Here is an 11,233-nt window from a genome sequence, read left to right as displayed (position 1 = left end):
AGGAACCGAGGAGATGAAGGTGAGAGAATGGGGAGAAAGGAACAGGGCATGTAGGGGAGAGGAGCAGACATAGAGGGAGACATGAGGGTGAGAGAGTGGGGGACAAGGAAGAGTGAATGGAGGTGAACGGTGTAGAGAGAGAGAGAGGGCGAGTGATGGAGGTGCGAGAGGACAGAAAGGAAGAGGGGATGTAGGGGAGAGATGCAGAGAGAGGAATGATGAAGGTGAGAGAGTATGAAGAAAAGAAAACAGGAGTTGTCCGGGACAGATGAAGAGTGAGAGACAGTGAGATGGAAGTGAGAGAGTGGGAGAATGGAATTGGGGATAAAACATAGAACATAGAATAGTACAGCACAGTACAGGCCCTTCGGCCCACAATGTTGTGCCGACCCTCAAACCCTGCCTCCCATATAACCCCCCACCTTAAATTCCTCCATATACCTGTCTAATAGTCTCTTAAACTTCACTAGTGTATCTGCCTCCACCACTGACTCAGGCAGTGCATTCCACGCACCAACCACTCTCTGAGTAAAAAACCTTCCTCTAATATCCCCCTTCAACTTCCCACCCCTTACCTTAAAGCCATGTCCTCTTGTATTGAGCAGTGGTGTCCTGGGGAAGAGGCGCTGGCTGTCCACTCTATCTATTCCTCTTATTATCTTGTATACCTCTATCATGTCTCCTCTCATTCTCCTTCTCTCCAAAGAGTAAAGCCCTAGCTCCCTTAATCTCTGATCATAATGCATACTCTCTAAACCAGGCAGCATCCTGGTAAATCTCCTCTGTACCCTTTCCAATGCTTCCACATCCTTCCTATAGTGAGGTGACCAGAACTGGACACAATACTCCAAGTATGGCCTGACCAGAGTTTTATAGAGCTGCATCATTACATCGCAACTCTTAAACTCTATCCCTCGACTTATGAAAGCTAACACCCCATAAGCTTTCTTAACTACCCTATCCACCTGTGAGGCAACTTTCAGGGATCTGTGGACAATATGGAGAGAGAGAGAGAGAGAGCTGGGAGGTGCGGGAGATCACAGTTGTGGAGAGAGAACTGAAGGTGAGAGAGTGGGGAAGGTGGGACAGGGGATGGACGGAGAGTGGGAGACCGAAAGAGCGAGACAGGGCTGAGGGCGAGTAGGTGGGGAGGATGATGAGGAGCAGAAGGGAGATGTACACGGAGAGATGAAGATGAGAGGGTGTGGAAGATCGGAGTACTGATGGGGGGGGGGGAGAGTTGGAGAGAGATAGAGTGTGATCGAAAGGGGAAGGGGTGCAGGGGAGGGATCAAGGTGAAAGGTCAGAAAGAGGGAAGTGAGGCAAGAGCAGGAGAAGAGAGATAGAGGGAGAGGGGATGGACGGAGAGGGACGAAGAGGGGAGGAAGTAGAGGAGGAGAGCAGGAAGGGAGTAATTTGTAACTGAGTTATCCCACACTCCATCCCTGGGGTGTGGGGGAATGTGGGTGAGGTCTGTCTGTCTCTGCGGGTTGTTCAACCGGAGCACCCCTCATCCCTCCGCCTCCCCTCCCCTCTCCCCGTCCTCTCAGCTTATCATCTCCGCCAGCTTTCCTTCCGCGCCTCGTTCACCTCTCCTTATGTTCCCCTCCCTCCCTCCCCTTCCCGTCCACCCCTCCCGTCCGCACTCCCCCCTCCCCAATTCCCGCCGCCAGCCCCTCCGACTCCCCCTGGCGGCGAGACGGGGAACTCCCGTGGAAACTCCCGTTCGTCCCGATTCCGCCCTCCCGTGAACGGAACCCTCCCTCCTCTCTTCCCTAACTCCCCCCGCAACACCCCCGCTCATTTAAAACCCCACCCCCTCCCTCTCCCCTTTATCCGACAAGGAGACCCCTCCCTCGCGGGGTTCCCACCCTCTCTGGGGCAGTGAGCAACAGAGGGAGGCTGCTTTGAAGGGGTGAAGGGGAGATTCTGCAGATGCAGGGAAATCAGACGAACGCGCGCAGGTTGCCGGAGGAAACTCGGCAGGACAGGCGGAGCCCGTGGGAGCGGGATAAATAAACAGTCGGCGTCCCGGCTCGGACAGTTCATCAGCTCTGCTTTATTTCTCGGTGAGTTTCCGGGAGGCCGGGCGGTCTTTCCGGGACTGGCTGAGCGAGCAGGGCGCCGGGGACGCCTCCGGGGTCTAAACGCAGCAGTAGCTGCCGGGTCTGCCGCAGACGGCGGAGACTGCGGGCCCGGGGCAATCCCGAGCGCACGTTCCTCCTATCACCGAGCATGGCACGGTGCTGGCCGCTGCGGGAGACGGAGAGAATTAGTGAGTGGGACAGTGAGAGGGAGGGAGGTTGAGGGAGGAGGAGGAGGGAACGGGAGGGGTAGAGGGAGTCAGGGAAAGCGAGGGAAGGGGAGGAAGAATGAGGGAGCGGGCCAGTGGGCAGCGGAAGGGAGGAAGCAAGCGGCGGGGAGGGAGGGAGCAATAGGGAAATTGTGCCGAGAGGAGTGAGTGAGGGAGGGAGAGGGGGGGTGAGATTGGGAGGGGAAGGGAGGGAGTGAGAGAGTCAAAGAAAAGTACAACACGACACCGGCCCTTCGGCCCACACGGTGCGCGCAGAACCATTTAACGCGCCCTGCCTCCCTCGATCTGCACTGGGACCGTCGCCCTCCATTCCCCTGCCAACCAAGTACCGACACCAATGTCCCCCCAACTTCCAAATCAGGCTCGCATGCAGTCCTGGCGCTAGCAAACTTTTCCTCAACCTGTCGCCCCTCTGAGTGAAGAATATTCCCCTCCCGCTCGCATTTACCCAGCCTATGCTCGCATCATCTTCTGCCTCTCCATCAAATATCCTCTCGATCCTCTACCTTCCAAGGGATAACATCGAAATTTATACAACCTTATCTGCTTTTCTGTTGCGGTGTTGTGTAACAATCCAGATTTCATCAGGGAGTTTAGTATATTTTCAGATTAGATTAGATTCACCTTTATTGTCATTGTGCCGAGTACAGATACAAAGCCAGTGAAATGCAGTTAGCGTCTGAGCAGAAATGCAAAGAATAGTATTATTTCAAGGACACGACCCACCCAGCCAACACACTTCTCGTCCCTCTTCCCTCCGGGAGAAGGCTCAGGAGCTTGAAGACTCGCACGGCCAGATTTGGGAACAGCTTCTCTCCAACTGTGATAAGACTGCTGAACGGATCCTGACCCGGATCCGGGCCGTACCCTCCAAATATCCGGACCTGCCTCTCGGTTTTTTTTCTGCACTACCTTACTTGCCATTTTTCTATTTTCTATTCATGATTTATAATTTAATTTTAAAATATTTACTATCGATTTGTACTCCAGGGAGCAGGAAGCGCAGAATCAAATATCGCTGTGATGATTGTACGTTCTAGTATCAATTGTTTGGCGGCAATAAAGTATAAAGTATTTGGAAAATAATAGCGAATAAAAAGTAAGTGCTACAGCACACAAATATAAAAGTACTGAGACAGTACAATACGGGTGCAATACTGCTTAGTGCTGTGATGTGAGGTTCAGCATAAAAGAAACTCTTCCTGTGCCTGCTGCTGGTGCGGGAGCGGAGGCTCCTGTGGTGCCTACCGGATGCTAAGAGGACGCAGGGTGACTTGGATAGGTTGGGTGAGTGGGCAAATTCATGGCAGATGCCACTTAATGTGGATAAATGTGAGGTTTTCCACTTTGGTGGCAAGAACAGGAAAACAGATTATTATCTGAATGGTGGCCGATTAGGAAAAGGGGAGGTGCAACGAGACCTGGGTGTCATTATACACCAGTCATTGAAAGTGGGTATGCAGGTACAGCAGGCGGTGAAAAAGGCGAATGGTATGCTGGCATTTATAGCGAGAAGATTCGAGTACAGGAGCAGGGAGGTACTACTGCAGTTGTACAAGGCCTTGGTGAGACCACACCAGGAGTATTGTGTGCAGTTTTGGTCCCCTAATCTGAGGAAAGACATTCTTGCCATAGAGGGAGTACAAAGAAGGTTCACCAGATTGATTCCTGGGATGGCAGGACTTTCATATGAAGAAAGACTGGATGAACTGGGCTTGTACTCGTTGGAATTTAGAAGATTGAGGGGGGATCTGATTGAAACGCATAAAATCCTAAAGGGATTGGACAGGCTAGATGCAGGAAGATTGTTCCCGATGTTGAGGAAGTCCAGAACGAGAGGTCACAGTTTGAGGATAGAGGGGAAGCCTTTTAGGACCGAGATGAGGAAAAACTTCTTCACACAGAGAGTGGTGAATCTGTGGAATTCTCTGCCGCAGGAAACAGTCGAGGACAGTTCATTGGCTAGGTTTAAGAGGGAGTTAGATATGGCCCTTGTGGCTAAAGGGATCAGGGGGTATGGAGGGAAGGCTGGTACAGGGTTCTGAGTTGGATGATCAGCCATGATTATACTGAATGGCGGTGCAGGCTCGAAGGGCCGAAGGGCCTACTCCTGCACCTATTTTCTATGTTTCTATGTTTCTAAACTTTACAACTCCTCCCTTGGAGGGTCAGACACCCTGAGCCAATAGGCTGGTCCGGGACTTATTTCCTGGCATAATTTACATATTACTATTTAATTATTTATGGTTTTATATTGCTATTTTTATACTCTATTCTTGGTTGGTGCAACTGCAATGAAACCCAATTTCCCTCGGGATTATTAAAGTATGTCTTGTCTGTCTACCTATCTATCAATCTATCTAAACCATGCTGACTACGGAGAAATTCATCAGGTGCTTCCAAGTCCCCAGAGACCTCAGCCTTAATAATCGGCTCCAACACCTTCCCAGGCGCTGAGCTCAGACTGACTTACCTCGCTTCTGTCTCTCTCTAGGAGCGGGGTGATATTTACAACCTTCCAGTCTTCCGGAACCACTCCACAATCCAGTGATTCTTGAAAGATTATTACTAATGCACCCCCCCCCCCGGCGATCTCTTCAGCCTCCTCATTCGGAGGCGGGCTACTGGGGTGCACTCTTTAAGTCCGATTCTCCCGTTCTCTTCCAGCTCTCGGGCCCCCCCCCCCCGTCCCGCTCCACCACCCCCATTCCCTCGCTGCCCAGAACAAGGGTCTCAACACGCGAGGAGCAAAAAAACACTTACTGCCGAGAGCCGCGCAGCAAACGAGCACCAGCAAGATGGAGAGAAAGGCGAAAGTTTTCGCGGAAGGAGTCATGGTGGAAATTGCCCGAGGTCGGAGATCGCTCAGGGACGCCTGATCACGCAGGAGTGACTGTAAAAACTCCCCTGAGACGGCCGCCGTATTTATGTGGAGAGATTACACTGGACACGTCATCAAAGACACGGTCGGAGACTCCGGGCGCTGGGGCAGAGGTGCTGCTGAGGACCGTGTCCGTCCTTGGTCACTCCACGAGTCGGAGCTGGAAGGGCACGTTATGTTCCTTCTGTACAGACATTCAGGAGACAGGTAGACAATGCACGTCTGGTTACCATGCCGGGAAATTGATGATGGTGAGGACAATATGAGTGAGGTTGATGTTCTGGAGCATGTTGATGTTAAGGGAGAGGAGGTGTTGGTTGTTAAAATACATTAGGACGGATAAGTCACCGGGGCCTGACGGAATATACCCCAGGCTGCTCCACGAGTCGAGGGAAGAGATTGCTGAGCCTCTGGCTGGGATCCTTATGTCCTCGTTGTCTATGGTACCGGAGGAATGGAGGGAGGCGAACGTTGTCCCCTTGTTCAAAAAAGGTAGTCGGGATAGTCCGGGTAATTATAGACCAGTGAGCCTTACGTCTGTGGTGGGAAAACTGTTGGAAAATATTCTTAGAGATAGGATCTATAGGCATTTAGAGAATCATGGTCTGATCAGGGACAGTCAACATGGCTTTGTGATGGGCAGATCGTGTCTAACAAGCCTGATAGAGTTCTTGAGGAGGTGACCAGGCATGTAGATGAGGGTTAGTGCAGTGGATGTGATCTATATGGATTTTAGTCAGGCATTTGACAAGGTTCCACACGGTAGGCTTATTCAGAAAGTTAGAAGGCATGGGATCCAGGGAAGTTTGGCCAGGTGGATTCAGAATTGGCTTGCCTGCAAGAAACAGAGGTGGTGGTGGAGGGAGTACATTCAGATTGGAGGTTGTGACTAGTGGTGTCCCACAAGGATTGGTTCTGGGACCTCTACTTTTCGTGATTTTTATTAACGACCTGGATGTGGGGTAGAAGGGTGGGTTGGCAAGTTTGCAGACGACACAAAGGTTGGTGGTGTTGTAGATAGTGTAGAGGATTGTCAAAGATTGCAGAGAGACAGTGATAGGATGCAGAAGTGGGCTGAGAAGTGGCAGATGGAGTTCAACCCGGAGAAGCGTGAGGTGGTACATTTTGGAAGGGCAAACTCCAAGGCAGAGTACAAAGTAAATGGCAGGATACTTGGTAGTGTGGAGGAGCAGAGGGATCTCAGGGTACATGTCTACAGATCCCTGAAAGTTGCCTCACAGGTGGATAGGATAGTTAAGAAAGCTTATGGGGTGTTAGCTTTCATAAGTCGAGGGATAGAGTTTAAGAGTCGCGAGGTAATGATGCAGCTCTATAAGACTCTGGTTAGGCCACATTTGGAGTATTGTGTCCAGTTCTGGTCACCTCACTATAGGAAGGATGTGGAAGCATTGGAAAGGGTACAGAGGAGATTTACCATGATGCTGCCTGGTTTAGACAGTATGGATTATGATCAGAGATTAAGGGAGCTAGGGCTTTACTCTTTGGAGAGAAGGAGAATGAGAGGAGACATGATAGAGGTGTACAAGATAATAAGAGGAATAGATAGAGTGGATAGCCAGCGCCTCCACCCCAGGGCACCACTGCTCAATACAAGAGGACATGGCTTTAGGGTAAGGGGTGGGAAGTTCAAGGGGGATATTAGAGGAAGGTTTTTTACTCAGAGAGTGGTTGGTGCGTGGAATGCACTGCCTGAGTCAGTGGTGGAGGCAGATACACTAGTGAAGTTTAAGAAACTACTAGACAGCTATATGGAGGAATTAAAGGCAGGGTTTGTGGATCGGCACAACATTGTGGGCCGAAGGGCCTGTACTGTGCTGTACTATTCTATGTTCTATGTTCATCTCCACTCTCTCTCCCCTCCTCTCCACTCTCTCCCCATCTCTCCCCTCATCCCCACTCTCTCTACTCATCTCCTCTCGCCTCAGCTTCGCTCTCTCTTCATCGCTTCCCTCCTCTCCATCTATCCCCTCATCTCCATTCTCTCTCTGTCCATCCTGTACGAGGACTCCCGAGTCCCGTTGCATCCCAGAACTTTGAATTCTCTCCCCATTTAAGTAACAGTCTGCCCGTTTATTTCTTCTGCCAAGGTGCATCACCATACACTTTCCAACATTGTACTTCATTTCCTCACTTCTCTGCCCATATTCTCCCAATCTGTCCGAGTCTCTCTGCAGACTCTCTGTTTCCCCAGCACCACCGGCCTTCTGTTCTTACCCGGGGGCCGGGAGTCAGGGACTTCTCGTGTCGGGTCCCACGGCCTTCCTAATGACGGGGGGGTGAGCAGCCGGGGGGAGGGGGAAGGGGGACGGGCGGCCCACGTCGGTCCGCTCCTGAGACGGGCAGGATGGGTGACGGAGGTCGCGGGGGAAGCGACCTCGAGAATGGTCGAGCGTGACGGGACTCTGGTGCCGAGATCTGTGGTGCATTTCCACGCGCGGAGCCTTGCGGGGAAAGGCGGGCGAGCTTTCGGCTTGTGGACGCGCACGGGGGGGGGGGCAGTTCTGGCACGGCTGCTGTTGGCGAGACTCGCCTGCAGGGGAGCGGGGGAGCTGTGGACACGCACGGGGGTGGGGGGGGGGTGGATTCTGGCACGGCTGCTGTTGGCGAGACTCGCCTGCAGGGGAGCGGGGGGAGCTGTGGACACGCACGGGGGTGGGGGGGGGTGGATTCTGGCACGGCTGCTGTTGAGACTCGCCTGCAGGGGGAGCGGGCGAGCTGTGGACACGCACGGGGAGGGGGCGAGTTCTGGCACGGCTGCTGTTGGCGAGACTCGCCTGCAGGGGGAGCGGGCGAGCTGTGGACACGCACGGGGAGGGGGCGAGTTCTGGCACGGCTGCTGTTGGCGAGACTCGCCTGCAGGGGGAGCGGGCGAGCTGTGGACACGCACGGGGAGGGGGCGAGTTCTGGCACGGCTGCTGTTGGCGAGACTCGCCTGCAGGGGAGCGGGGGAGCTGTGGACACGCACGGGGAGGGTGCGAGTTCTAGCACGGCTGCTGTTGGCGAGACTCGCCTGCAGGGGGAGCGGGCGAGCTGTGGACACGCACGGGGAGGGGGCGAGTTCTGGCACGGCTGCTGTTGGCGAGACTCGCCTGCAGGGGGAGCGGGGGAGCTGTGGACACGCACGGGGGTGGGGGGGGGGGTGGATTCTGGCACGGCTGCTGTTGAGACTCGCCTGCAGGGGGAGCGGGCGAGCTGTGGACACGCACGGGGAGGGGGCGAGTTCTGGCACGGCTGCTGTTGGCGAGACTCGCCTGCAGGGGGAGCGGGCGAGCTGTGGACACGCACGGGGAGGGGGCGAGTTCTGGCACGGCTGCTGTTGGCGAGACTCGCCTGCAGGGGGAGCGGGGGAGCTGTGGACACGCACGGGGGTCGGGGGGGGTGGATTCTGGCACGGCTGCTGTTGAGACTCGCCTGCAGGGGGAGCGGGCGAGCTGTGGACACGCACGGGGAGGGGGCGAGTTCTGGCACGGCTGCTGTTGGCGAGACTCGCCTGCAGGGGGAGCGGGCGAGCTGTGGACACGCACGGGGAGGGGGCGAGTTCTGGCACGGCTGCTGTTGGCGAGACTCGCCTGCAGGGGAGCGGGGGAGCTGTGGACACGCACGGGGAGGGTGCGAGTTCTAGCACGGCTGCTGTTGGCGAGACTCGCCTGCAGGGGGAGCGGGCGAGCTGTGGACACGCACGGGGAGGGGGCGAGTTCTGGCACGGCTGCTGTTGGCGAGACTCGCCTGCAGGGGGAGCGGGGGAGCTGTGGACACGCACGGGGGTGGGGGGGGGGGTGGATTCTGGCACGGCTGCTGTTGAGACTCGCCTGCAGGGGGAGCGGGCGAGCTGTGGACACGCACGGGGAGGGGGCGAGTTCTGGCACGGCTGCTGTTGGCGAGACTCGCCTGCAGGGGGAGCGGGCGAGCTGTGGACACGCACGGGGAGGGGGCGAGTTCTGGCACGGCTGCTGTTGGCGAGACTCGCCTGCAGGGGGAGCGGGGGAGCTGTGGACACGCACGGGGGTCGGGGGGGGTGGATTCTGGCACGGCTGCTGTTTGAGACTCGCCTGCAGGGGGAGCGGGCGAGCTGTGGACACGCACGGGGAGGGGGCGAGTTCTGGCACGGCTGCTGTTGGCGAGACTCGCCTGCAGGGGGAGCGGGCGAGCTGTGGACACGCACGGGGGTGGGGGGGGGGGTGGATTCTGGCACGGCTGCTGTTGAGACTCGCCTGCAGGGGGAGCGGGCGAGCTGTGGACACGCACGGGGAGGGGGCGAGTTCTGGCACGGCTGCTGTTGGCGAGACTCGCCTGCAGGGGGAGCGAGCTTTCGACACGCACGAGAGAGTTCTCGCACGGCTGCTGTTGGCGAGACTCGCCTGCAGGGGGAGCGGGCGAGCTGTGGACACGCACGGGGGTGGGGGTGGGATTCTGGCACGGCTGCTGTTGGCGAGACTCGCCTGCAGGGGGAGCAGCACTCGCATCTAAATGCTCCGGGTTTCCCATCGCTTCACTCGTGACGGAGCGGGAGGGATTAGCGGAGGGGAAGGGTGGCGTTAAAAGGTTAAAACGTCACGGCAGTACTCACTCCGACCGGAGAGCTCGTCTGGTGAAGATTTCCGGGTGGAACAGAGGAATAAGAAAAGTAGGATTGTATTATACTGCAGTCCATCGAGCATCCCGCGGATCTGAGAGGAGAAACATTATAGCGAGATCACAGACATTAGGCTGTGCTGGTGGGTGACTTTAACTTTCCACATATGGACTCGGTCTCCCGTGGCCTGAGAGGGATCAACAGGAAAGAGGCTGTCAGCTGTGTTGTCAACAGGAAAACAGATTATTATCTGAATGGTGGCCGATTAGGAAAAGGGGAGGTGCAACGAGACCTGGGTGTCATTATACACCAGTCATTGAAAGTGGGCATGCAGGTACAGCAGGCAGTGAAAAAGGCGAATGGTATGCTGGCATTTATAGCGAGAAGATTCGAGTACAGGAGCAGGGAGGTACTACTGCAGTTGTACAAGGCCTTGGCGAGACCACACCTGGAGAATTGTGTGCTGTTTTGGTCCCCTAATCTGACGAAAGACATCCTTGCCACAGAGGGAGTACAAAGAAGGTTCACCAGATTGATTCCTGGGATGCAGGACTTTCATATGAAGAAAGACTGGATGAACTGGGCTTGTACTCATTGGAATTTAGAAGATTGAGGGTGGATCCTATTGAAACGTATAAAATCCTAAAGAGATTGGACAGGCTAGATGCAGGAAGATTGTTCTCGATGTTGGGGAAGTCCAGAACGAGGGGTCACAGTTTCAGGATAAAGGGGAAGCCTTTTAGGACCGAGATGAGGAAAAACTTCTTCACACAGAGAGTGGTGAATCTGTGGAATTCTCTGCCACAGGAAACAGTTGAGGCCAGTTCATTGGCTATATTTAAGAGGGAGTTAGATATGGCCCTTGTGGCTAAAGGGATCAGGGGGTATGGAGGGAAGGCTGGTACAGGGTTCTGAGTTGGATGATCAGCCATGATCGTACTGAATGGCGGTGCAGACTCGAAGGGCCGAATGGCCTTCTCCTGCACCTATTTTCTACGTTTCTATGTTTCTACGGGTCCGGGGCCATTTTGTTCATCGGTACAGAGACGTACAGAGGGATCGCGTTACCGGATCTCTCCTGTTACGGGAATGAGGGAATGAGACCGGGCGGGTGGGCGGTGAAGAAAGGTGAGTTTGTACAGCGGAGACTTTGCGGCTGGTGTTCACCGTGCCCTTTAGTGTCAAGGTCACGGTGGAAAAGGGTCGGGTCTGACAACAGACAATAGGTGCAGAAGTAGACCGTTCGGCCCTTCGAGCCTGCACCGCCATTCTGAGATCATGGCTGATCATCTACTATCAATACCTGGTTCCTGCCTTGTCCCCATAACCCTTGATTCCCCTATCTAGCTATCTAGCTCCTTCTTGAAAGCATCCAGAGAATTGGCCTCCACTGCCTTCTGAGGCGGCGCGTTCCACACCTCCACAATTCTCTGGGAGAGGAAGT

General features: G+C 55.0%; 1 long non-coding RNA gene across 1 annotated transcript; it reads right to left on the bottom strand.

Annotated features, from left to right (window-relative positions):
• Positions 1-2,047: 2,047 nt before the first annotated feature.
• On the bottom strand, positions 2,048-10,001 carry LOC140192822 (uncharacterized). The gene is made up of 3 exons (XR_011884464.1): positions 9,784-10,001; positions 5,078-5,379; positions 2,048-2,253 (listed from the first exon to the last, which is right to left on the bottom strand). It is a non-coding gene; the product is annotated as an uncharacterized lncRNA (long non-coding RNA).
• Positions 10,002-11,233: the final 1,232 nt, after the last annotated feature.

Source organism: Mobula birostris, unplaced genomic scaffold (genome assembly GCF_030028105.1).
Source record: "Mobula birostris isolate sMobBir1 unplaced genomic scaffold, sMobBir1.hap1 scaffold_2753, whole genome shotgun sequence".
NCBI lineage: Eukaryota > Metazoa > Chordata > Chondrichthyes > Myliobatiformes > Myliobatidae > Mobula > Mobula birostris.
The sequence above is the reverse complement of the archived record's forward strand: the minus strand, read 5'-3'. Positions and strand labels throughout refer to the sequence as shown.